This window comes from Stegostoma tigrinum, chromosome 1 (genome assembly GCF_030684315.1).
Source record: "Stegostoma tigrinum isolate sSteTig4 chromosome 1, sSteTig4.hap1, whole genome shotgun sequence".
NCBI lineage: Eukaryota > Metazoa > Chordata > Chondrichthyes > Orectolobiformes > Stegostomatidae > Stegostoma > Stegostoma tigrinum.
Window position 1 is genome coordinate 124,699,886 of NC_081354.1, and position 26,302 is coordinate 124,726,187.

The 26,302-nt window shown below is 40.9% G+C and overlaps 1 long non-coding RNA gene across 2 annotated transcripts in view; it reads right to left on the bottom strand.

Moving 5' to 3' along the window:
- The window catches only part of LOC125456974 (uncharacterized), a 202,602-nt gene that overhangs the window by 127,219 nt on the left and 49,081 nt on the right, over window positions 1-26,302 (bottom strand). The window contains exons 2-4 of one of the 2 annotated variants that reach the window (XR_009446129.1): window positions 23,814-23,862; window positions 22,643-22,741; window positions 22,177-22,262 (exon numbers count right to left, since the gene is read on the bottom strand). This is a non-coding gene — a long non-coding RNA (uncharacterized LOC125456974). The remainder of the gene's footprint in view (window positions 1-22,176; window positions 22,263-22,642; window positions 22,742-23,813; window positions 23,863-26,302) is intronic. The other variant, XR_009446130.1, reaches the window with a different exon arrangement.

Below are 26,302 nucleotides of genomic sequence, written 5' to 3' on the forward strand. Positions count from 1 at the left end.
CAAATAGAACAAAGGATATAAGTGTGAGTACATGGAGAGAAACAAGAAGGCAAGGAGACGGCAGAAGAGCTTAAATGCAGTTATGAAAACAGCTCAGAGGTGAAGAGAGCTGAAGGGGAAAGCAAACCACAAGTACATACAAACATATATCGCAGCCATGCACGTTGTCAGAGATTGTTTTCAAACACTAAAAACCATGGTTACCACATCATGAGGGAGCATTAAAAAGACTGCTGAGGAAATACAAAGCAAAAATTATTTTGATTAAGATTTTGTTTCAATAAATTTAAGAATGTCTAATTCTACTTAAGGCAATTCGTGAAATTTATGCAAATTATTTGTTCGGGTTTTCACACTTTGAAAGGTTGAATGCCTTGAATGTCTTAGGACCTTTTCAGTGTTAGGTGACAACACTAAAAGCCTACAGATTTGAGAGTGTTCAAAGTGCGCACATTGCAGGCAGATCCACCTGCCTTCACAGAATTATTTCGCTTAGCTATCAATGATTAATTTCAAAACAAATATGCAGGATAACAATGCGTTAATTGCAGAACTACATTTTTTATGTAGCTTCCTTTTGGAGAATTATGTAGTCAGTTATCAGGAAATAATGTGTAATAACTACCCAAGTCATTCTGTGTGAATATTGATATTGGGCAAAACAATTTTCTGATTAATATTTCCCTGTATTGTTTCGACAGCACAATAAAATAGCAAATGGTAATAGTGTCAATCTTAGACTTATATATTTTAAGATGATTAGTTTTGATTTTTTTGAATTCTAACGAGTTGTATGTGGGTTTCGTCTGTGTCTATGGAAAGATTTAATGATTAAAGTGTAGGTATTTCTGTAGCCATGGTGATTTCTTTTTTTAAAATAAGTCTGAAAGAGATAGTTCTTAGAGACTGATGGAAATGTGTTTGCATTGGGAGCTTTTTTAATGAGTGAACAAAGTAAACAATTATGTGTTAGGTTTTCAGTTTAGGTCCAAAATTAATTTTTTTTCTCTTCTGAATCCAGGAAACTAATAACTTGAAAAAAGCTGTTTGGTTTCAATTTGGCAGTTTACAAAGGTCTTGGCTACAGCTGGAGTGGAAAACAGTTACTTCGAATAAAGGGAGATAATTGAGATAATAAGAATATAAGGATTTAAAGTTAAAGACCAAAATGCTCAATTCTACTCTGAAGGAATTATTAGAATTGAAAAAGATTAAGCTCAGCTGAATGAAGATTCAAGGAAGAAGATGGCAGTGAACTTGTAGATGGTGTTCTTAAACATCTGTTGCCCTTTTCTTTCTAAAAGGGATAGAGGTTGTGAGTTTGGAAGGTGTTGTTAACGGAACTTTGGACAGCTACTGCTGCGTGTGTATTGTATACCTTCCTGCCACTGTGCATTTGTATTGAAGTCAGCAAATGGTAACAATCATTGGCTTTGGATCGGAAATTGGCTTGCTGGAAGAAGACAGAGGGTGGTAGTTGATGGGAAATGTTCATCCTGGAGACCAGTTACTAGTGGTGTACCGCAAGGGTCGGTGTTGGGTCCACTGCTGTTTGTCATTTTTATAAATGACCTGGATGAGGGCGTAGAAGGACGGGTTAGTAAATTTACAGATGACACTAAGGTTGGTGAAGTTGTGGATAGTGACGAAGGATGCTGTAGGTTGCAGAGAGACATAGATAAGCTGCAGAGCTGGGCTGAGAGGTGGCAAATGGAGCTTAATGCAGGCAAGTGTGAGGTGATGCACTTTGGTAGGAGTAACCAGAAGGCAAAGTACAGGGCTAATGGTAAGATTCTTAGTAGTGTAGATGAGCAGAGAGATCTCGGTGTCCATGTACACAGATCCTTGAAAGTTGCCACCCAGGTTGACAGGGCTGTTAAGAAGGCATACAGTGTTTTAGCTTTTATTAATAGAGGGATCGAGTTCCGGAACCCAGAGGTTATGGTGAAGCTGTACAAAACTCTGGTACGGCTGCACTTGGAGTATTGTGTACAGTTCTGGTCACCGCATCATAAGAAGGATGTGGAAGCTTTGGAAAGGGTGCAGAGGAGATTTGCTTGGATGTTGCCTGGTATGGAGGGAAGGTCTTACGAGGAAAGGCTGAGGGACTTGAGGCTGTTTTCATTAGAGAGAAGAAGGTTGAGAGGTGACTTAATTGAAACATATAAAATAATCAGAGGGTTAAATAGGGTGGATAGGGAGAGCCTTTTTCCTAGGATGGTGACGGCGAGCACGAGGGGGCATAGCTTTAAATTGAGGGGTGAAAGATATAGGACAGATGTCAGAGGTAGTTTCTTTACTCAGACAGTAGTAAGGGAATGGAACGCTTTGCCTGCAACGGTAGATTCGCCAACTTTAGGTACATTTAAGTCGTCATTGGACAAGCATATGGACGTACATGGAATAGTGTAGGTTAGATGGGCTTGAGATCGGTATGACAGGTCGGCACAACATCGAGGGCCGAAGGGCCTGTACTGTGCTGTAATGTTCTATTCATGAGATGCTAATCAAGCAGTCTACTTTGTCCCAGATGGGATCAAGTTCCTTGAGTGTTGTTGGAGGTGCACATATCCAAGCATGGGAATGTATTGTATCACACTCTGGGGGTATGACTCCAACCAGCGGAAAGTTTGTCCCCTGACACCTATTAATTCTGGTTTTGCTAAGGCTTCTTGATGCCATATTTAGTTGAATGCAGCCTTTATGACAAGGGCTATCACTCTCAACTCACCTCTGGAATTCAGCTCTTTTGTCCATGTTTGAACCAAGGCTATAATGAAGTCAGCAGCTGAATGGACCTGATTGAACTCAGACAGAGTGTCACTGAGCAAGTTATTGCTGACCAGGTGTTGTTTCATAGCACTGTTGATGACACCTTTCATAACTTTACTGATGATCAAAAGCAGACTGATGGGGCAGTAATTGGCTGGGTTGGCTGATTTGGTGTTGCTTTTTATGTACAGGACATACCTGGGCAGTTTTCTACATTATTAAATAGATACCAGCATTGTAACTGTGTGGAACAGCTTGGCTAAGGGAGCAGAAAGTTATGGAGCATACATTTTCAGGATGATTGCTAGAATGTTCTCAAGGCCAGTAGCCTTTGCAGTATCCAGTGTCTCCAACCATTTCTTGATATCATGTGGAGTGAATCAAATTGGCACTGGAAGAAGCCAAACTAGATCATCCAGTTGGCACTTCTGGCTCAAGATTGTTGCAAATGTTTCAGTCTAATCATTTGCACTGATATGCTGGACTTTTCAATCATTGAGGGTGGGAATACTTGTGAAGTCTCCTCCTCCAGTGTGTTGTTTAATTATCCATCATCATTCACAACTGGATGTTGAAGGACTGCAAAGTTTAGATATGTTAATATCTGGTATGTTGGTTGTGAGATTGCTTAGCTCTGTTTATCATTTGCTGTTTATGCTGTTTGGTATGCAAGTAGTCCTGTATGGTAGCTTCACTGGGTTAACACCTCATTTTCAGGTATGCTTGGTGTTGCTCCTGGCATGTCCTCCTGCACTCTGAGCCAGGGTTTATTCCCTGGCTTGATCGTATTGGTTGAGTGGGGGATATACCAAACCATGAGGTTGCAGATTGTGCTGGAATACAGTTCTGCTGCTGTTAATGGCCCCAGCACCTCATGGAGCCTTGAACTGCTACATCTGTTTGAAGTCTGTCCCATTTAGCACAGTGATCATGCCACATGATAAGACGGAGGTTATTCTCAATGTGAAGGTGGGACTTCATCTCCACAAGCACTGTGCAGGGTTGTCGCTCTTACTGATAATGTCAAGGACAAATGTATCTGCAGCTATATTTTTCCTTCTTGTTGGTTCCTTCACCACCTCCTGCAGACCCAGCCAGACCCATGTCCTTTAGGATCCAATCAGTAGTTCTGCTACCGAGACACTCTTGGTGGTGGATATTGAAATAGTCACCCAGAATGCATTCTTTGCCCTTGTCATTCTCAGTGGTTCCTTCAAGATATCTCATATAGACTTATAAAATTCTAATAGGACTGGACATGGTAGATATAGGGAGGAAGTTCCCTATGGCAGGTGTGTACAGAACCAGGGGTCACAGTATGAGGATTTGGGGTACATGATTTAGGATGGAGATGAGAGGACATTTCTTCCCCCAAAGAGTGGTGAGCCTTCATTACCACAGGAAGCAGTTGATGCCAAAACATTAGATGTATTCAAGGGGCAACTAGATATAGTAGTTGGGACAAATGGGATCTAAGGTTACAGGGAGAAAACAGAGATAGGCAATTATGTTGGATGATCATCCATGATCGTGAAGAATGGCAGGGCAGGCTCGAAGGGCTGAATGGCCTCCTCCAGCTCCTATCTTCGGTGCTTCTAAGTTTCAACAGGCAGCAGTACCAATTGATTAGCTGAGTGAGGACAGTATGTGGTAATCAGCAGGAGGTTTCCTTGCCCATGTTTAACTTGAAGCCATGAGTCTTCACAGGGTCCACAGTCAATGTTGAGGATTCCCAGGGAAACTCTCTCCCAATTGTATACCACTGTGCTGCCCCCTCTGCTAGGTCTGTCCTGCCAGTGGAATAGGACATATCCAGGGATGGTGTTGGTGGTAGCGAGTTTTGAGAAGATTTGTAGCTCAGGTTGAGGTTCTGGATGTGAGTTTGCTTGCTGAGCTGGAAGGTTAGTTTTCAGACGTTTTGTCACCATTCTAGGTAACATCAACAGTGAGCCTCCGACAAAGCGCTGGTGTTATGTCCCGCTTTCTATTTATCTGGTTAGGTTTCCTTGGGTTGGTGATGTCATTTCCTGTTCTTTTTCTCAGGGGATGGTAGATTGGCTTCAAGTCAATGTGTTTGTTGATGGAGTTCCGGTTGGAATGCCATGCTTCTAGGAATTCTCGCATGTCTCTGTTTGGCTTGTCCTAGGATGGATGTGTTGTCCCAATCAAAGTGGTGTCCTTCCTTAACTGTATGTAAGGTTACGAGTGATAGTGGGTCATGTCGTTTTGTGGCCAGTTGATGTTCATGTATCCCGGTGGCTAGCTTCCTGCCAGTTTGTCCAATGTAGTGTTTGTCACAGTTCTTGCAAGGTATTTTGTAGATGACGTTCATTTTATTTGTTGTCTGTATAGGGTCTTTTAAGTTCATTAGCTGCTGTTTTAGTGTGTTGGTGGGTTTGTGGGTGTTGGTGGTGTCTGGGATGTTGTCTATTAGGTATGATTCTGCAAGTATGACTATGTCAGGCTGCTGCTTCTCCAATCTGTGGGATAGCTCTTCCAATTTTGGCACTAGGCCCCAGATATTCGTAATGAGGACATTGTAGGGTCGACAGAGCTGTTTCACATGTTGGCTCTTCCAGTTCCTAGGTTGATGCCTCTGTTATCACTCATTCCATAGGCTAAATCTTCATTTCACTTTGACTATAATGATCCAGCAGCACCAAGTACTACCCATGTTTGAAACTACCAAATTTTCGTTTCATTCAAATCAATCCACTGGCAGGGATGGCAGCACAGAAGGAAATATGGGTCCAGAGAGGGGTGTGCAAGGAGATCAGAAGGGAATGAAGTGCAGAGCTGTGGGCAACAGTCCATGATTTTTATACGCAGCCAAAATAAAAAGTCTTGCTCCTTCAGACTACATATTCAAGAATCCAATTTTTTTTACTTCATGAAAATAATCTACAAAGGATTTCATAAAGACATGCTCATCATTGTATGAAGTCATTAGTTAAGTAGCAGGATTTTTTCATTCATCCGTGCTGGATGCAAACTAAGACCTAATAGATAGATAATGCTCCAATCAACCAACACATCAGGACATAGAATTTCCTTCAAATGAGCTATGCTGATTTGCACATTTGGGGAAAAAAAATTACCCTGATGAGGAAAATAGAGGTGGGTTTCCTGGCCTTCCTCATTTCTACTGACGTCATGTAGTCGTTTGTGTCAAACTGGTCTAAGCAACTAGCTGTCCTGAAATTTCTGCATAAACTTTTGAAAAGGTAGCTCAGCAGCAGCCTGGCAATAATAAAATAAGAAAGAAACGATCCTTGGCTTTTTCTTTATATTCTCTAGCAACTACCCTCAATTGACTTAGCAATATTGAATTGTGACTCTAGACACCACTCAACAGACAGGAGGGAATATTTTCTACCCAAGTTTTCCCACTACTGAGGCAATTTAAATACTAATAATATGCTAAACACAGAAGCATATTCACATCTAGTCTCCAAACAGCTTGGCCTCAGTTTCCTGACTTTAAGTCATGTTTGAGGGCTGTATCTAGATTGAATAGTTCTTTTTAATAAAATTGATTTTCTACATATTCACTACTATTCAGTTGCCAGTCTAAGTAGTAAAAATGTATTCTTGCTCCTTTTTGTTGTGCTAAAATTAAGATGCATTACTGTATCTTTTTGTTCACTCATTGTTCCCAAATGCTCAAAACAGCTCACCTACTCTGCTCCTTGTCTTATCATATGGAATGACGGCGTTGTTGGCAATATTAGTATCTATTGCCCAGAATGCAGTTAAAAGTCAACAACATTGTTGTGAGTGTGAAGTCACACAATAGGACAGACCAGGTAAACATGGCAAATTCCTTCCCTCAAGGATATTAGTGAATGAAACTTTTTCGACAATAGTTGACAATAGTCACAGGTTCATTTAAGCTAACTTTTTGTTTGAGATTTTTATTGAATTTAGACTTCACTACCTGCCAACATCAGATTTGAATGCACATCACCAGAATGTCTTACTGGACTACCAGTCCAGTGACATTTCCACTACACTACTGCCTGCTTGCCTGACCTTTTCAATGACATGAGCTGGCATTAAAAACAAAATAATCCATAATCATTGTAAAAAAAATACTGAATGCAATTTCAGGTCCACTATAATCCAAACCCAGCCCACAGTACATAACTGACACTGACTGCCCTCCAGGAAGAACTTGGGATGGAGAGCATATACTGCTCAGCCAATGTCACCAATATCCTAACAAATGAAATAAGGACAAAAAAATCGATATGTTTTAAATCCCAAGTGTAGGGTCATTTAATCACTATTTTTGGATTATTTCAGTTTCTTGCTAGTTTTTTTAAAACCTCAGTTGTGTTACACAATGCATTTAAACTCTTCACACAAAAACGATTTAAACACAGGATGAAAACAGAAAATGAAGAATTAAGCAAGCTATAAGAAACCTAATTATGAATTCCAAAACTTCACTAACATCGGTCAAAACGTACTTCCACCCTTGGCTGGTGACAATGTTGACCCTGTCAGTGAGCAAAAGTCAAACTTTATAGAAGGATGAAGTTATTATCAAGAACAAATATAATCAGTGTCTGAAAGGTAAGATGACACTAAGATTGGTGGAGTAGCTGATAGTGAAGGGGACTGTCAGAGATTACAGCAGAATATAGATAGTTTGGAGAGTTGGGCAGATAAATGGCAGATGGAGTTCAATCCGGACAAATGCGAGGTGATACATTTTGGAAGATCTAATTCAAGAGTGAACTATACAGGAAATGGAAAAGTCCTGGGGAAAACTGATGTACAGAGAGATCTGGATGTTCAGGTCCATTGTTCCCTGAAGGTGGCAATAGGGTGGTCAAGAAGGCATACGGCATGCTTTCCTTCATTGGACGGGGCATTGAGTACAAGAGTTGGTAGGTCAAGTTGTATAAGACTTTGGTTCGGCCTCATCTGGAGTACTGTGTACAGTTCTGGTCACCACATTACCAAAAGGATGTGGATGCTTTGGAGTGGGCGCAGGGGAGGTTCACCAGGATGTTTCCTGGTATGGAGGGTGCTAACTATGAAGAAAGGTTGAGTACATTAGGATTATTTTCATTAGAAAGATGGAGATTGAGGGGGGCCTGATTGAGGTCTACAAAATCACGAGGGGTATAAACAAGGTGGATAGCAAGAAGCTTTTTCCCAGAGTGGGGGACTCAATTACTAGGGGTCATGAGTTCAAAGTGAGAAGAGGAAAGTTTAAGGGAGATATGTGTGGAAAGTTCTTTACGCAGAGGGTGGTGGGTGCCTGGAATGCGTTGCCAGTGGAGGTGGTAGACGCAGACACGTTAGTGTCTTTTAAGATGTATCTGGACAGGTACATGGATGGGCGGGGCGCAAAGGGATACAGACCCTTAGAAAATAGATGACAGGCTTCGACAAAGGATCTTGATCGGCGCAGGCTTGGAGGGCCGAAAGGCCGTTCCTCTGCTGTAATTTTCTTTGTTCTTTGTTCTTTGTAAGAATGGAAAGAGGCATGGATTGTTATATTCTGTTAAAGAATTGGTAGCTGACTTACCCAAAACTACGACACAAAATAACTGGGTATTATCTTGGAGAGGATTCTTACCTGTCAGCCTCCTCTCAACAATAGCAGCCAAGAACTATAAGCTAAAATTGCCAGAGAAACTCAGCATGTCTGGCAGCATCTGTGGAGAGAAAGCAGAGTTCAAATTTTGGGTCAGTGACACTTCTTTGTGCCCTTCTTTCTGGCATCTGCAGTTCTTTGGTCTCTCTCTTCTAGAAACACACTGGAAAATCAAAGGAGAGCACAGCCAGAATATTTTGAGCAACCAATGGCCAATTTCAATGCTGTTTCGTCTCATGGTCCTGCAACCATCACTCAGCCAAAATATGACAGTAATGATAGTGTCAGGGGTGCAAATGTCCATGCCAATAGTTTCTCCCAGTGCTACTCCACATGTTGTGCCTGCTATTTACCGCAGCAACATCACACTCCCTGAGGTAACAAGGTCACGTTGGTAAGAAAACAGCAACAATACTAACCTTTCCATTAACAAAGTCTTGAAAACCCACAACTTCCTTAAAGTCACACTAGGCACTCTGGGAAACGTGCAACTGGTATCAACTCATTAGTCTTGAAAAATGGAATCTTGGGAAATGTGCAGCATAAAGAATGAACACTTTGTCATTGTCCCAATAGCAGAGGTTTCCGGTTTCAGCATACTCCAAAAAAAAGCCTCAACCAAATCTGCGTATGACATGAACAGTGCAGCCATTTGTTCTGTTCGTGGAATTAAGAACAACAGTGTGATTATAAAGTGTGATTATGAGCAGGGATCCCAGGTCATGGGGCACATGAATGTATTTATGAACAGATGAAGTAGGAACAGGAGTAGGCCATTCAGCCCTCAAGTCTGCTCCACCATTCGATAAGATCATGGCTGATCTGATTGTAACTGTAAACTTGCAAGCCTGCCAATGCTGATAACCTTTTATCCCTTTCTTAGTAAGAATATATCTAACCCACCTTTAAAGGGCTCCGCTTCCAATACCTCTTCTAGAAGAAAGTTCCAAAGACTCTCAATCCTCTGAATGAAAAACACTTTGTCTTATCTCCGTTTAAATGGGTGACCTCTGATCTTTAAAAGTAACACCCTTGTTCCTAGATTCATCAATAAGAAAAAAAAATCCTTTCCACATCTGCCTTGTCAAGGCTTTTCAGGATCTTTATGTTTCAATCAAATCATTTTAAATCTTCTACACTCCAGCATATACAATAACCTGGCAACATTTCCTCATAAGACAACAACCACCTGATTCCAGTTATTCGTCCAGTAAACATTCATTGAATGGTATGTAACATATCAACCTCCCTGCAAAGATCTGTCTTGACAGGCACATTTTTTGTTCAGCATTTTAGATGGCCAGAAAATGAACAGTCAAATTAGGCATTCTCTTATGTATTCTTCCTGTCAGGTGAAAGCAGCAACATTATCCGAAGGGTAATAGAAATCCAGATCCCTCCCTAAAAGGCTATAGATACTTTACCTCATAAAGCTTTGCTGATTTGCATTCATAAATTGTTCTGAAATTTCTGACTTTTACACTATTTTTCAATCAAAACATACCGATAAGAAATAAATCAATACTTGCATTGATTATTTACTATTTGTTCTAATATAGACATTTGCCGGCCAAACCACAATCATTGCCATTTGAAATCATTTATTGTGGGGAGCATGTTTTTGATACAAAACATAAATGACAAAAATGTAAATTGCAAGTCTTTAACTTTGATACTACCAAACCCATTATTTTTGTTAAGTGCCTTTGAGGTTGATGTGATTCCTAGATAAAATGCTTAATGAAACAGATTTGAAACCAAGTCAATCAAATCTTGGTGACATCTTTAAAACCTGATTATTGAACCATAGGGCATGGGATGGTGAAAGCTAACATACATGTGCTATTCTCACATTTCAATCACTTAATCTGAGCTATCAATATCGTTTCTCACCCAGCACTCCAAACTACCGCCCCTCCACTATTGCATAATGCTGCCCCCTCCACACTTCACATCAGCTCTGATGAAGAGTCATCTAGACTCTAGACTGTTAGCTCATACTCTCTCTGTGGATTCTGCCTGACCTACTATGATCTCCATCATTTGTTGTTTTTAGTAAAATGGAAGTCTGAGTTTATAATCCAAAGAATCAACTTAAATCCCAGTGCTAGTTCTAGAATTTAAACTCAGCTTATTAACATTTATGAACAGGTGAGATGTGATTGAACGAAAATGGGATAAGACAGACATCCTGAGTTATTAGGACCATCCTATTAGGACTACTGCCCTTGTGAAGACAAAATGGACTGTTCAGGCTGAGAAGCCTATTTCCACATTGTACTTTCTGTATAATGTTACCAAAGGGAACTCAATTCATCGATTGAAAGCAAACTAAAATTATAGCATATGAATGTGCTTGCTTAAGGGGAAATGAACCATCTTGCCTTTCTAAATGAGCCAGCTATCATTCTTGTAATATCATATGCTTTTAGTTTCAATTCAGTTCCATGTGTTGCAATACATCTCACTAGAAGGGAAAATATCCAAGCTATCCCTTCAAAATCAAGATATGTACACCAGTAAATGCATCTGTAATGTGACTTCTAAATCAACATAAGTATCTTTGAGTTCTGTTGAAAAGTCAGCAACTTGAAATATTTCTAATTCGCTGAGTATTCTAACATTTTCTGGCTTTACTTCAACATCTTTGTTCAGTTCATTTCCAACGTTAATATATAATAAGCAACAAATAAATAATGTTCTTAATGGGAACTAAGTTTCTATACTTTGCAGAATACTTTCTTAATTCCTCCTTCATATTATCCCAATGTTATACGTGATTTGTATTCATAATTTCTGGAAAACCCCCTGCTGCTTTTTCTCCAGTCTCATATCGACAGTGTACATAATCAGTCTTCAATTGTAAAAACATAAGAAAATTAGATTCAACCCATCACCCATTGCTACATAGAGCATGGACAATTTGTCTTATTCCCCTCAGGAACCTTTGCAAAACCTACGTCATTCATTCAGAGAAAAATCAAGTACGGTGTCAGACTTACATTCAAATTTACTCATGTTTAACTACAATGGGTTTGCAGTGGAAACAGAAAACCCAATAATGCAAACTGATGCGACAACAGTGTCTACCTCATTTTCATATTGATAAAAGACCTAGCTCAGGTGGGGTATTGTTCCTTCAGCAGCACAAATTTTTAAATTAGATAGTAATTCTACAATGCCACTCAAGTTTCATTGAAGTTCTTCACATATCCTGTGTAACTTACTTAATCAAAAATGTCACTATGGAAATTTCAGGATCCTACATATGCCCCATCTGACATTATTACCATGGCCAATTATATGCATGACCAAATTAATGAGGCATCAGAATACCTACAGAACCCCTTTGACAGTGAAGCGTACATTTCCATACTAGACCTGGTATTGGGGAATAAGGCTGGCCAGGTGATCAAAATTACAGTGGGAAAGCATTGCAGGAACAGTGAAAATAATTTTGTAAATTTTAAGTTACTTAAAGATAAGGATAAAAGTAGTCCTGGGATCAAAATACCAAACTGGGGGAACAGTTATTAACACAACATTAGGTAGGAATTAGGGAATATAGATTAAGGGCAGCTGTTTCAGGGTAAATCCACATCTGGCATGTGGGAATCTTTTAAAGGCCAGTTGATTAAAGCTCAGGAACAGCATGTTCCAATGAAAATGAAGGATAAGGATGGCAAGATTCAGAAACCTTGAATAACAAGAAAAATTGCGAGTTCAGTTAGAAAGAAAATGGAGGCATACATATGGTTCAGGAAGCTGAAGACAGATAGAGCCCTTCAGGAATATAAAGAAAGCAGGAAAGAACTTAAACAAGAAGTTAGGAGTGCTAAAGGGGGCCATGAAATGACCTTGGCAAACAGAATTAAGGAAAATCTTAAGGCTTTTTACACATATAGAAGGACCAAGAGGGTAACTAGGAAAAGGTAGGTCAATTCAAGGACAAAAGAGGAAATGTATTCATGGAGTCAGGGGATCTGGGCGAATTTCTTAACGAACAATTTCTATCGGTATTCACAAAAAAGGACATAGTGAATGGTTAGTCTTGGGAGGGCTGTGTTGATATTCTAGGGCACTTCAATACAAAAAAGGAAGTATGGGGTGTTTTAAAAAGCAGTAAGGTCAACTAATCCCCTTTATTTAATGAAATCTATCCCAGAGTACTAAGGGAAGTGAAGGAGGAAATTGCAGGAGCCTTGTATGAATTTCTTGCATCCACTTTTAGTCATAGGAGATGTCCCACAGTACTGGAGAATAGTGAATGTTCTTCCTTTGTTTAGGAAGAACAGGGGTAATCCAGGAAGTTACAGGACGGTGAGCTTTAAATTAATGGTATGATGGATCATTTTGCATTATTGAGTTCTCTGTTTCCACTGCAAACCCATTGTAGTTCAACATGAGTAAATCTGAATGTAAGTCTGAGACCGTACTTGATTTTTCTCTGAATGAATGACGTAGGTTTTGGAAAGGTTCCTGAGGGGAATAAGGCAAATTGTCCATGCTCTATGTAGCAATGGGTGATCGGTTGAATCAATGGAGAAGATTCTTAGGGACAGGATTCGTTCGCATTTGGGAAAATATGGACATATTAGCAACAGGCAGCATAACTTTGGAAAGGAGAGGTCGTTTCTCATAAACTTGATTGAGTTTTTTGAGGAAGTGACAAAGATGACTGATGAACACAGAGCTGTGGATGTTGTCTACATGGACTCTGGCAAGGGCTTTGACAAGATCTCCCATCACAGGCTGATACAGAAGGTGAAGTCACATGGGATCTGTGTTGAGCTGTTAAGATGGATACAAAGCCGGTTTGGTCAAAGAAGATAGAGATTAGCGTTGGAAGAGTGTTTTTCTAACTGGAGATCTGTGACTAGTGGTGTTCTACAGGGATCAGAGCTAGAACTCTGTTGTTTGTAATATACATAAAAGTGATTTGGACAATAATGCAGGCGGTCTGATTAGTAACTTTTAGGATGACACAAAGGTTGGGGCAGCTGCAGATAAGAGGATTGTCAGAGGATTCAACAGGATAAAAGATAGGCTGGAGACTTGGGTGGAGAAATGACAGATGGAATTTATTCCAGACAAGTCTAATGCGGCAGAGACATGTACAGTAAATGGCAGATTTGGGCGTACAGATCCATACTTTCCTGAAAGTGGCAACGCAAATGGATAAATAAGTCAAGAAGGCATGTGGCATGATTGCTTTCATTAGGCAGAAGAAAAGAGCATCAAAATTGACAAGTCATGTTGCAGCTGTACAGAAATCTAGCAATGCCGCATTTGGAATATTGCATTTATTTCCAATCACCACACTACCAGAGGGATGCGGAAGTTTTGGAGAAGTTACATCAATGGTTTACGAGGATAAAAACTGAAAGAACTGCAGATGTTGTAAATCAAGAGCAAAAACAGAATTTGCTGGAAAAGCTCAGCTAGTCTGGCAACATCTGTGAAGAAAAAATCAGAGTTAACGTTTCAGCTCTGGTGATGCTTCCTCAGAACTGACTCTAGGAAAATGTCAGTTTATATGCAGCAAATAGGGAGAGGGTGGGGTAGGGAGTAAACAATAGGATAAAGCCTAAAGACAGAGAAGAACAGCTGGACAAATAAAGGAATTGATAACGATCTAGCTGGGTGGGTGAATACTTGTTAATGGAGACTGTTAAGTAAATAACAACAGGGAATGTGTAATGGCAGGCTATGTAGTAACAAGGCCCCATGGCACCTTCCCCTGTACCAGTGAAGGTGGAAACCCTGCCCATTTACCTCCTCCCTCCCCACCATCCAAGGGCCCAAACATACCTTCCAGAATCTAGTCTACTGCATTCGCTGCTCGCAATGTGATGTCTTCTACATTGGGGAAACAAAGCATAGACTGGGTGACCACTTCGCAGAACATCTATATTCTCTCGCAAAAATGACCCTGAGCTCCCTATTGCCTGCCACTTCAACACACCCCCCTGTTCCCTGGGCAATATCTCTGTCTCTGGCTTTTTGCAGTGTTCCAGTGAAGCTCAACACCAGCTGGAAGAACAACACCTCATTTTCTGCTTGGGGAACCTGCTGCCCTTCAGACTCAATATTGAGTTCAATAATTTTAGGACCGAAACTCTCCCATGTCCTAGGCACCTACCCCACAGCTTGATAAAAATGAGGACTAATCAGTAGAAAGTAATGTTCACAGTAAACAGTGAAGACTGTTTTCTAAAATACAAGGGGATCTTGATCAAATGGGTCAACGGGCTGAAAAATGGCAGATGGAGTTCAATTTGGATGAATGTGAGGTATTACATTTTGGTACAACAGATAAGGGCTTGTACAATTAATGGTAGGACCTTGGGCAGTGTTGTCGAAAAGAGGGACCTAGCAGTTCAGGTACAAATGCTTTGAAGTTTGTGTCACATATTGACAGGGTGGTTAACAAGGTGTTTGACAGGTTTGCCTTCATTGCTGAATCCTTTGAGTTAGAAAGTCATACTGAAGTTGCACAAGACATTGATGAGGCCTCTTGTGGAATACTGTGTCCAGTTCTGGTTCCTCAGTTATAGGAAGGATATTACTAAGCTGGAGAGGGTTCAGAAGAGATTTATTAGGATGTTGTTGGGTACAGAAGGCTTGAGTTATAAAGAAAGGTTGGAGAGGCTGGGACTTTTTCGCTGGAGGGTAGGAGGTTGAGAGGTGACCTAATAGAAGTTTATAAAACAGTGAGACGTATAGATAGAGTTAACGGTAGTTGCCTTGATGAGGCATTTCAAGACTAGGGGGCACATTTTTAAGATGAGAGGAGAGAGATTTAAAAAGGACATGAGAGGCAATTTTTTTTACACAGAGGCAGGTTTGCATGTGGAATGAAGTTCCTAAGGAATTGGTGGATGTGGGTATAATTACAATGTTTAAAAGGCATTTGGATAGATACACGGATAGGAAAGATTTGGACAGATATGGGCCACAAGCAGACGATTGGGCCTACTTTAGTTTGGGACTATGTTTGGCAATGGACTGGTTGACTCTGACTCTTTGACTATTGCCAAATAAGTCTCCAGCAAGAGAGAATATAACTGTTGTCCCTTGACATTCCATGTCGTTCCCATCACTGAGTTCCCCCACTGTCAATATTCCGGCGATACAACTGACTAGAAAACTGAACTTAACCAGCCATACAAATACTATGGCTAAAACAGTATGCCAGAGGATGGGAATTTGGCATGTCTCCTCAAAGTCTATCTACCATGTATAAGGCACAAATTTGATATAATATGGATTGCTTTCCGCTTGCTTGGATGGGTGCAGTTCCAACGACACTCAAGAAGCTCAAGAGCAGCTAGAACAGAGCAGCCTGATTAGCATTGCATCAACCAACTTCAACATTCAAACCTTTCAACACTGAAAGTGTCAGCAGTACGCATCATCTAGAACCACAGTCCCATAGATCATGACAGTCTCTGACAGTTCATCTCACTGCTTAACCAATTCCCCTCACTGCACATGCTTTGATCATCATGCCACTTCATGACTTCCACTTGTGGAAGCAGTATGGCTAGAGAAAAGTCCATGTGTTTAACTGGCTTTGCCAGTTTGTTGCACTGTGTTTGTTCCAGATGGACAATCATTGCAGGGTAAAATAAGGTTTGCGATGGCAATGCAAATATATCAACTAAGAAAAAAATAGCAACTAATGTGTGACACCAGTAAATTATACCACTAGAAACACAGGTGGCTATTCAGCTCATCATGTCTATGCACATTCTCCGCAATAGCAGCTCAATCCCGCTTCTCTGCTCATTCGCTATAGACTGCAGTTGTTTTTCTTACAGCTGGTGTAGAATGAAGAAAACTTACAGGGCATACTGTCACATCCCACATCCAAAACTGATAAGTAAAAGGGGGAATTTGAAATAAAATCACAAAACGATTCACAGTAAGTTCAAGGATAGTTTTCCCTGGAACAGCACGCTTCAAACAAAGAAAGCAAATGACCAGAAGGCCATTGTGAAAGATAACAAAGTGTGGAACTGGATGAACACAGCAGGCCAAGCAGCATCTCAGGAGCACAAAAGCTGACGTTTCGGGCCTAGACCCTTCATCAGAGAGGAAAATGGGGAGAAGGAACTGGAGTAAATAGGGAGAGAGGGGGAGGCGGACCGAAGATGGACAGAAAAGAAGATATGTAGAGAGGAGAGTATAGGTGAGGAGGTGGGGGGGGATAGGTCAGTCCAGGGAAGATGGACAGGTCAAGTAGGCAGGATGAGGTGGTAGGTAGGAAATGGAGGTGTGGCTTGAGGTGGGAGGAAGGGATGGGTGAGAGGAAGAACAGGTTAGGGAAGCAGAGACAGGCTGGGCTGGTTTTGGGATGCAGTGGGGTGGGGCGGGGGACGAGCTGGGCTGGTTTTGTAATGTAGTGCGGGGGGAGGGGAAGAACTGGGCTGGTTTTGGGAGGCAGTGGGGGAAGGGGAGATTTTGAAGCTTGTGAAGTCCACATTGATACCATTGGGCTGCAGGGTTCCCAAGCAGAATATGAGTTGCTGATCTTGCAATCTTCGGGTGGTATCATTGTGGCACTGCAGGAGGCCCATGATGGACATGTCATCTGAGGAATGGGAGGCGGAGTTGAAATCGTTCGCGACTGGGAGGTGCAGTTGTTTGTTGCGAACCGAGCGGAGGTGTTCTGCAAAGCAGTCCCCGAGCCTCCGCTTGGTTTCCCCAATGTGGAGGAGGCCATAGCAGCAACAGCGGATGCACTATACCACATTAGCAGATGTGCCGGTGAACATCTGCTTAATATGGAAGGTCATCTTGGGGCCTGGGATAGGCGTGAGGGAGGAGGTGTGGGGGCAAGTGTAGCACTTCCTGCGGTTGCAGGAAGGTGCCGGGTGTGATGGAGTTGGAGGGGAGTGTGGAGCGGACAAGGGAGTCACGGAGAGAGTGGTCTCTCCGGAAGGCAGACAAGGGTGGGGATGGAAAAATGTCTTGGGTGGTGGGGTTGGATTGTTCATCCACTTCACCAACACCTTCCACCCCAACCTCAAGTTCACCTGGGCCATCTCCAACACATCCCTCACCTTCCTGGACCTCTCAGTCTCCATCTCAGGTAACCAGCTAGAAACTGATGTCCATTTCAAACCCACTGACTCCCACAGCTACCTAGAATACACCTCCTCCCACCAACCCTCCTGCAAAAATTCCATCCCCTATTCCCAATTCCTCCACCTCCGTCGCATCTGCTCCCAGGATGAGGCATTCCACTCCCGCACATCCCAGATGTCCAAGTTCTTCAAGGACCGCAACTTCCCCCCCACCGTGGTCAAGAACGCCCTTCACCGCATCTCCTGCATTTCCCGCAACACATCCCTCACATCCCGTCCCCGCCACAACCACTCCCAGAGGATCCCTCTCAATCTCACATACCACCCTACCAACCTCCGAATACAACACATCATCCGCCGACACTTCCGCCATCTACAATCCAACCCCACCACACAAGCCATTTTTCCATCCCCACCGTTGTCTGCCTTCTGGAAAGACCACTCTCTCCGGGACTCCCTTGTCCGCTCCACACTCCCCTCCAACCCCACCACACCCGGCACGAAACGTCAGCTTTTGTGCTCCTGAGATGCTACTTGGCCTGCTGTGTTCATCCAGCCCCACACTTTGTTATCTTGGGTTCTCCAGCATCTGCAGTTCCCATTATCACAGGCCATTGTGAAAATCATTTTTTTCTAAACCTGGAGCAAAAGGCAAAGCCTGTACTGAAGCATCATTTCAGTTTGCCATCTCCCAGAAAGACACAAGAATATTCACAGATGGCGAGGTAATCAAAGGGACAATGACAACAGCTGCTGGCTCTTTTTTCAAAGATTTTAAGAACAAAGAAGATTTAATAATGACAATCAAGATCTCAGTATTTCCACAATAGCAAGCTAAGTTAAACTTTGTCCAAAAACATCTTTCAACAACCACAAAAGCTTCTGAAGTACTGTCAATGAATGGAACGTTGCGCTTTTGCAAAGGAGAATACAATATAAAGGTAGGGCAATGGAAAATCTCTCCTGCGATTATTGAGTGCAGTTTTAGTCTCATTATTTAAGAAGGGATATCCTTGCAGTTTATGCAAGGTTTGCTATCATGTTTCCGAGGTTGAAGGTATTGGCAACTGAGGAAATGTTGAAGAGGTTGGGCCTACAATCATGGGAGTCCAGGAGAATGAGAAGTGATCCAAAGGTGTGCAGGTAAGGTGGATTGGTCATGCTCAGTTGCCCATAGTGTCCAGGGATGTGTAAATTAGGTAGATTAGACATGAGAAATGCAGGGATACAGGGAAAAAGTAGGGGTTGGGTCTGAAGGGGATGGTCTTCAGAGGGACAGAGTGGAGTTGTTGGACAGAATAGCCTGCTTCCCAACTATAGGGATTCTATGTTCTATGTTCGATAATTAGTTCAAAACACATAATATTTTAAGGGGACAGAACAGGATGCAGAACTGAGAAAAGCTGCTTCAAATTAAGTGGGTCCCATTTAATATGGCAAATAGGTATTTTCTGTCAGAGAATTGTAGATCTATGGAAGTCTCTACCCTAGTGTGAAGTGAAGACTAGGTCAATGAGCATATTTAAGGATAGTTTAGTCAGAGTTTGATCTAGAAGGGAGGATAGGCTTCTGGTGAGCCTGGGAGAAAGATGAAATTAAGGCCATAGTCAGCCAGTAATGATCTTAATGAAGAACAGAGCAGACTTAAATGGTCAGTTAACCCATCCTTGTTCCTATTTATCATATTGCTATTATGGTATAACATGTTGGACACAAAAGGGTGGAAAAGTTGGTTGCAAATAAACTTAGCTTCAATGAAGCCAAATGCAGGCATGACATTCTGAACAATCTTAGTAAACTGAGAGTGGACCTCATCCCGTATTGGAAGGAAGACCTGTCTTTGAGACCTGCCAGCAGCTTTGGTAATCACAGCAGCACAAAACCGAGCATTGGGTGAATGAGGATTGCAATCAGTTCCCAAGGAGGAGACAATGTCAGCCCAAACATCTTCAACTACTTCAGAAATGACCATTTCTCCATCATAAGATCAGAAATGGGGATGTTGAAAAGTAGCTGCACAATTCTTAACTCCTCAGGTACTGAGGCAGTGCATGTCCAAATGCATCATGACCTGGGCAATGTCCAAGCTTGGGCTGAAAACTAGCAAGTAACATCCACCATTCCTGATAGACATAGGACATACTATGAAAGATATATGCGCTGTTCTTTCCTATCATTTTGTAAAAGACATCTTCTTGGAGAGCAACATAAAGAATCTTCATAGAAGCTACGCTCAATTTTCATGGCACTAGGTGCTATATTCCATTAATTAAAGAGTTTAAATGCCCCAGGCCTTGTTGAGAAGTTGGGAGAGGAGATAAGGCTATAAAAAATTGAAGTGGCAGGTGAGTTGGTGAAGGTTAGGGTGAAGAGTAGGTGAGCAGGTACAGTGGCAGGTGGATGAGGGACAATGGTGGTCATTGGGTAAATGGGTAGGCTAGCATATAATAGTTAGACATGTGTATATGTGGGTGGGTAACGGGGTAGGTGGCAGGTAGGTGAGGGCAGTGTGGCAGCTGAATTAAGTGGTAAAATAACAGATCTGTGACTGGGGTGTAGGAGAGTAGTGGGTAAGGTGATGGGTTGGGGTAGTTATTTCAGGTAAGGTAGTAGTTGCAGCATTGTACAAAAATTTAAGGTTCATTCGATTGGTCTTGTATTGTCAGGTTGGGGATATCTAAGGTGTTCTGGTGTCAATTGCATTGGGGTTAGGCAGATCAGGGGTAGTTGATCGTGTGTCTGTGGGAAGTGAAAAGGTTTTGTTTTATTTGTTGCTAGCCAGCATTTATTGCCATCTCTAACTGCTATTGAGAAGATGGTGGTGAGCTGTCTTCTTAAACAGCTGCAGCTCTTGACTGATAGGTACACCAAGACAGTAGATAGGAAGGAAGCTCTGTGATTTTGATCCTGTGACAATGAAGGAGTGACAAAATAGTTCCAAATCCAGATGTGCAAGTTCAGGATGTTCCACAGGGATAGGAGCTGAAACCATTTTTGTTCGTCATTTATATAAATGATTTAAATGAGACTACAGAAGGTATGATTTACAAGTTTGCAGATGACACCAAGTTTGGTGGCATAGTGAACAGTGAAGAACATTATCTAAGATTACAAAGAGATCTTGGTCAATTGTTCAATAAGCTGAAGAGCAGCAAATTGAGTTCAATTTGGATAAATGTGAGAGTATCGCATTTTGGTAAAACAAACAAGAAAAGAAGGGTTGGGTTAGGGTTAGGGAAGGGTCTTGGGTAGTGTTATCGAACAGGGAAACCTAAGGGTTCAGGTGCATAAGTCTTTGAATTTTGTGTCAGATATAGATAGGATGGTTAAGAAGGCATTTAGCACATTTGCCTTCATTGCTCAGTACTTTGAGTATAGGAGTTAGGACGTTACATTGAAGTTGTATAGGGCATTAGTGAGGCCTGTACTGAGTACTGTGCCCAGCTCTGGTTGCCCCGTTATAGAAAGGATAATTTTAAGCTGGAGAGGGTTCAGAAGAGATTTACCAAATGTTGCTGGGAATGCAGGGTTTGAGTTATGGGGAGAGGCTGGACAGGTTGGTACTTTTTTTCACTGGAGCATAGGAAGTTGAGAGGGGACCTTATAGAGGTTTATGAAATCATGACAGACATAGATAAGAGGAAAGGCAGATGTCCTTTCCGTCGGGTGGGGTATGTCAAGACTAGGGGGGATATTTTTATGGTCAGAGGAGAAGGATTTTAAAAAAACATGAGGGGCAATTTTTTTACGCAGAGGGTAGTTCATGTGTGGAATGAGCTTCCAGAGGAAGTAGTGACTATAGGTACAGTTACAAAGTTAAGTGACATTTAGTTAAGTACGTGTATAAGAAATATTTGGAGAGATAAGGGCCAAGCACAGGCAAGTGGGACTAGTTTAGTTTGGGATTATGGTTGGGATTGACTGGTTGGACCGATGGGTCTGTTTCTGTGCTGTATGGCTATGACTCAATGAGGAGCTGAGGAGAGTTGGACGGGTGGTGAGGGTAGTGAGTCAGAGGGTCGAGTGAGGAGTGAAAGGGGTCATTTATATAATTAACCAGGAGCTACAAATTCTTTCAGTCTGACGATTTCCTGACATTTCCTTGTAAGAGAGAAAACATCTTTATTGTATTGTAGTATTTAATTTAAAATGACATAAATGGAGGGCTGCAAAAAGTATCTGCCTGCTCTCAGAGTTAAATTATGAGGAAAGGGGGCATAAATATGACTTATATTCCCACTGTTCACATGGATGAGCAAGTAATCTATTTGAGATGTTGAAAGCAAAAAAGCCATTTTAGCCTGAAATCAGGAAATATCTTTTCCAGACAGGAGCTGGTGAAAATCTGAAACTCTATCAAAAGGCTGTGCATGCTGAATCAAGGTAAATTCTCAGGTCTGAAACTGGTGGATTTTTGACGTGTCAAGTAAATCAGAAAAAGTCCATGTTTTGCTAAAGATGAGTGGCATATTTAATTCAGTTCTCTCACCCAGAGGTTACAGCATTTTGGCCGTTACAGGTCCCTTTGAACTAAATTATTGTAGTGCTTTCTCCTTCATAAAGGAAAAATGTTACAAGTGGCACAAATATCATTCATGAAATACTACTAACTTCTGCAAAACATACATGCAGTCCTCATATTGACTTTATTTTGTTAACTTGTTACAGGCTCAGAGGAATTAATACTTGAAAATTACTTACTTGCAAAAATATGTCCAAAAGAATACAATGTTTCATTATGTTCAGCTTCAACCACTCCAATCACTGTGTTGCATGTTACAATTACCCTGTAAAAATGAAAAGGAAACATTAAGTACAATGTTAGTACCATAACCAAATTATGATTCAAAGTAAGTTGGTACTTCCAAATCATGCCACCTTTTGAAATATTTTTACATTCGTAAGGAATAAGCATTAGAATATTTTCCAGCATAAAAAATACAGTCGGGATCTAACATCATATAGCATTTTAATTATGCCATACTGCAGCAGGCATAATTTTGATGTATGGTTTTGAAAAATAAGCCAAAACTCAAGACATTTAACTTTTCATCCAGCTCTGATGTAAACCATTATACTAATTTATCCAATTGGCCTGGAAATTTCTAATGTTTAAATTGATTGTTGAGATAGTTTTGATGCAAAAGAAAATCATTTAGCCTCTTACCGTAGTAAACAGGGACGGGAAAGAGATATCATGGTCCTTAGTCCTTCTCCAACACCAGCCACCCGCTTCTCCCTCAAACTTTAACTCTTTGCCTCACATCTTCAGGTGTGCACAATTGGATGTCATAATCACAAGGCAGTTAAACTGTTTTATATAATTTTCATAACATTTCTCAACTTTTTTTCTCTATGCTTCTATTTATAAAGTCCATCAAAAGCTCAGATTTTGTTATTATATACATACATTCCTGACATTGTCAATAAAAAAAATAGCTTTGTAATGCCAGCTTCTTTGAGCCTGGGCCCGTGTAATAAACAGCATTCAACATCTAAAAGACTCGAAACTGATAAGTACTATAAACAACAATTCCATGTAAAAATTAGAATATCTTAATCTAACAATGATACATTGTTTTAGTGTATGACCCCTAGTATAATTTCCAAGTTTAAAAATGGCAAAAAATTTCAAATAACTTAGCACCAACCAGTTCAACTACAATAATTGTAAGATATTTCTCTTCACATAGGGAACAGTGGATGAGTAGTCGTTAAATAATATAATAATATATTTTAGTATTTAATTTAAATTTAAAATGAAAAAATGTTTATCTCAATGCAAAGTCTATTTTTGCTCTTAACAGAGCCCGCTTAGAGTCATAGAGTCACAGAGATATACAGCATGGAAACAGACTCATCTAGTCAATATGGGCGAGTTGGACCCAAGGGTCTGTTTCCATGCTGTATATCTCTACAACTCTATGACTCTAAGTGGGCTCTGTTAAGAGAAAAAAGTAGTCTTTGCGCTAAGTGATAAATATTTTCTCATTTTAAACTGAAACAAAGTACTAAAATATATTATTTTATTATGATATTTATTTGTCATCAAATAGCAGCATCCCATAAACACATGCTTAGCAAAGGCAAATTCAGCAAAACGGATTTCCCTCACTTGCTATCTCCTTCAGTCTAAGAGAAAGAGAAAAAAAACAATAGAATGAAGCTAACATCAGAAAGAGAACTCTAGCCTTTTGCTGTAGCAAAAAGAGAGTCAGAAGGTGTTTTATTTAACAGCTTCAACTCAAAAAATCCAACTTCTACAACTGAAAGCAGTGTGTGAACCTGACTCCACCCACTCATGCTTCCTTTATTTAATTTTAAAAAAAGCTATTTACTCTGGTTTCCATGACGCAGAATTCTTGAGACCAGGTAGATAACATCCTTCTACAAGATAAACAGGACAGAACAAATCACTCTTAAAAGGCACATATCTTCACATCTACCCTCTTATTTAAAAAACCCATCAATATACCAAGATAGTAGGAACTGCCGATGCTGGAGAATCTGAGATAACACAGTGTGAAGCTGGATGAACACAGCAGGCCAAGCAGCATCAGAGGAGCAGGAAAGCTTGATGTTTCAGGTCGGGACCCTTCTTCAGAAAATATAAATTTCTGAAGAAGGGTCCCGACCCGAAACGTCAAACTTTCCTGCTTCTCTGATGCTGCTTGGCCTGCTGTGTTCATCAATATACCAAGATGGCTTCATTTTCAAAGACATTAATCTCACGTTATTAGAATGTTACATTATAAATATTTATACATTACATTAAACTTAAGCATGCAAACATTCAATATTACAGTTTATCTTAGGCTGTTTTTCCCACCACGAAACATCTCTATCTTCCTTCATCAAAGTCATAACAATGCATCAGCAATTACGTTCTCTCATCCTGCCACATGTCTCATTTCTGAGTATCGGAGGCGGACGGGTGATCTTATAGAGGTTTATAAAATCATGAGGGACATGGATAGGGTAAATAGTCAAAGTATTTTCCCCAGGGTGGGGCATCCAAAACTACAGCTTAAGGTGAGAGGGCAAAGATTTAAAAGGGACCTAACGGGCAACATTTCCATGCAGAGGGTGGTGTGTGTATGGGCTGCCAGAGGACATGGTGGATACTGCTGCAATTATAACATTTAAAAGACATTTGGATGTATATATGAATATGAAGGGTTTGGAGGGTTATGGGCCAAATGCTGACAAATGGGACTAGATTAATTTTAGATATGTAGTCCGCAAAGACAAGTTGGACTGAAGAGTCTGTTTCTAGCTGTGCAGCTCTTATGATTTTATGACTCTATGTATGGCTATAATAGACCATAAGACCATAAGACATAGGAGTGGAAGTAAGGCCATTCGGTCCATCAAGTCCACTCCGCCATTTAAATCATGGCTGATGGCCATTTCAACTCCACTTCCCTGCACTCTCCCCATAGCCCTTGATTCCTTATGAGATCAAGAATTTGTTGATCTCTGCCTTGAAGGCATCCAACGTCCCAGCCTCCACTGCACTCCGTTGCAATGAATTCCACAAGCCCACCACTCTCTGGCTGAAGAAATGTCTCCTCATTTCCGTTTTAAATTTACCCCCTCTAATTTTAAGGCTGTGCCCACGGGTCCTGGTCTCCCCGCCTAACAGAAACAACTTCCTAGTGTCCACCCCTTCTAAGCCATACGTTATCTTGTAAGTTTCTGTTAGATCTCCCCTCAACCTTCTAAACTCTAATGAATACAATCCCAGGATCCTTAGCCATTCATCATACGTTAAACCTACCACTCCAGGGATCATCCGTGTGAATCTCCGCTGGACACGCTCCAGGGCTCGTATGTCCTTCCTGAGGTGTGGGGCCCAAAATTGGACACGGTATTCTAAATGGGGCCTAACTAGAGCTTTATAAAGCTTTATAATAATAAGCTCCACCTAAACAGTCTGTTACTTGTACGCTTAAATTTTTCTAAAATCCTTCAAGGGTCATGATCAGTATATACCACTGTCTCAGATACATTACTGGCAGCATAAATGTTGAAAATTTGCAACACTACCATCAAAATCAAGGTCTCTTTCTCAATAGTGGAATATTTCTTTTGATGAATATTCAACTTTTGGGAGAAATATCCAAAAAACCTCTCCATGATCTCGTTATACCTTAGTAATGCTTTGATTTGATTTGAATTAATTTGTTTTGATTTATTGTTGTCATGTGTACTGAGATACAGTGAAAGGTATTGTTTGCGAGCTACCCAGGCAAATCATACCTAACATCAGCACCCACTAGGTCTTTGGCAATGATGCATTTGCTCTCCATCATTGTGCTCAGAACTTAATCCCACGTTTCACCTCTATCTTCAGCATTTTAAATTGGCTTTCAGTTTTCAGTTCTAACTTCCAAAGTTCAAAATCCTTCTCTTTAACCCTTTCTTCTGCTTTTAATCATGACTAAAACTGTTTCATTTTCTTAACACATTTGAACTGTTTTAATTCTTTGGTTCTTTATTCTTCTGCAATTATATCTGTCTCCTTTGCTTTTTCCTTTGTAAACAACCCCAAGTGATTTTTTCCACACCCAAGAAACCCTTCGACCCAGGAGGGCCCATTATTACACAAGACACACCCTATTTAAACCAACCTAATGCAACACCTGAAAACATACCACCAACACTTAACACTCACAGTTTTTAAGACCAATAATCCCAAACCCAACCTGGAATTAGAGATTTTGATCCTGACAAGAGCCCCCAGTTTTCAATGGACCAGGTCAAACCTCCTCAAAATATATCAAGGAGACAGCCTAGACCCTAACTTTTCTCTTATTTAAAGATC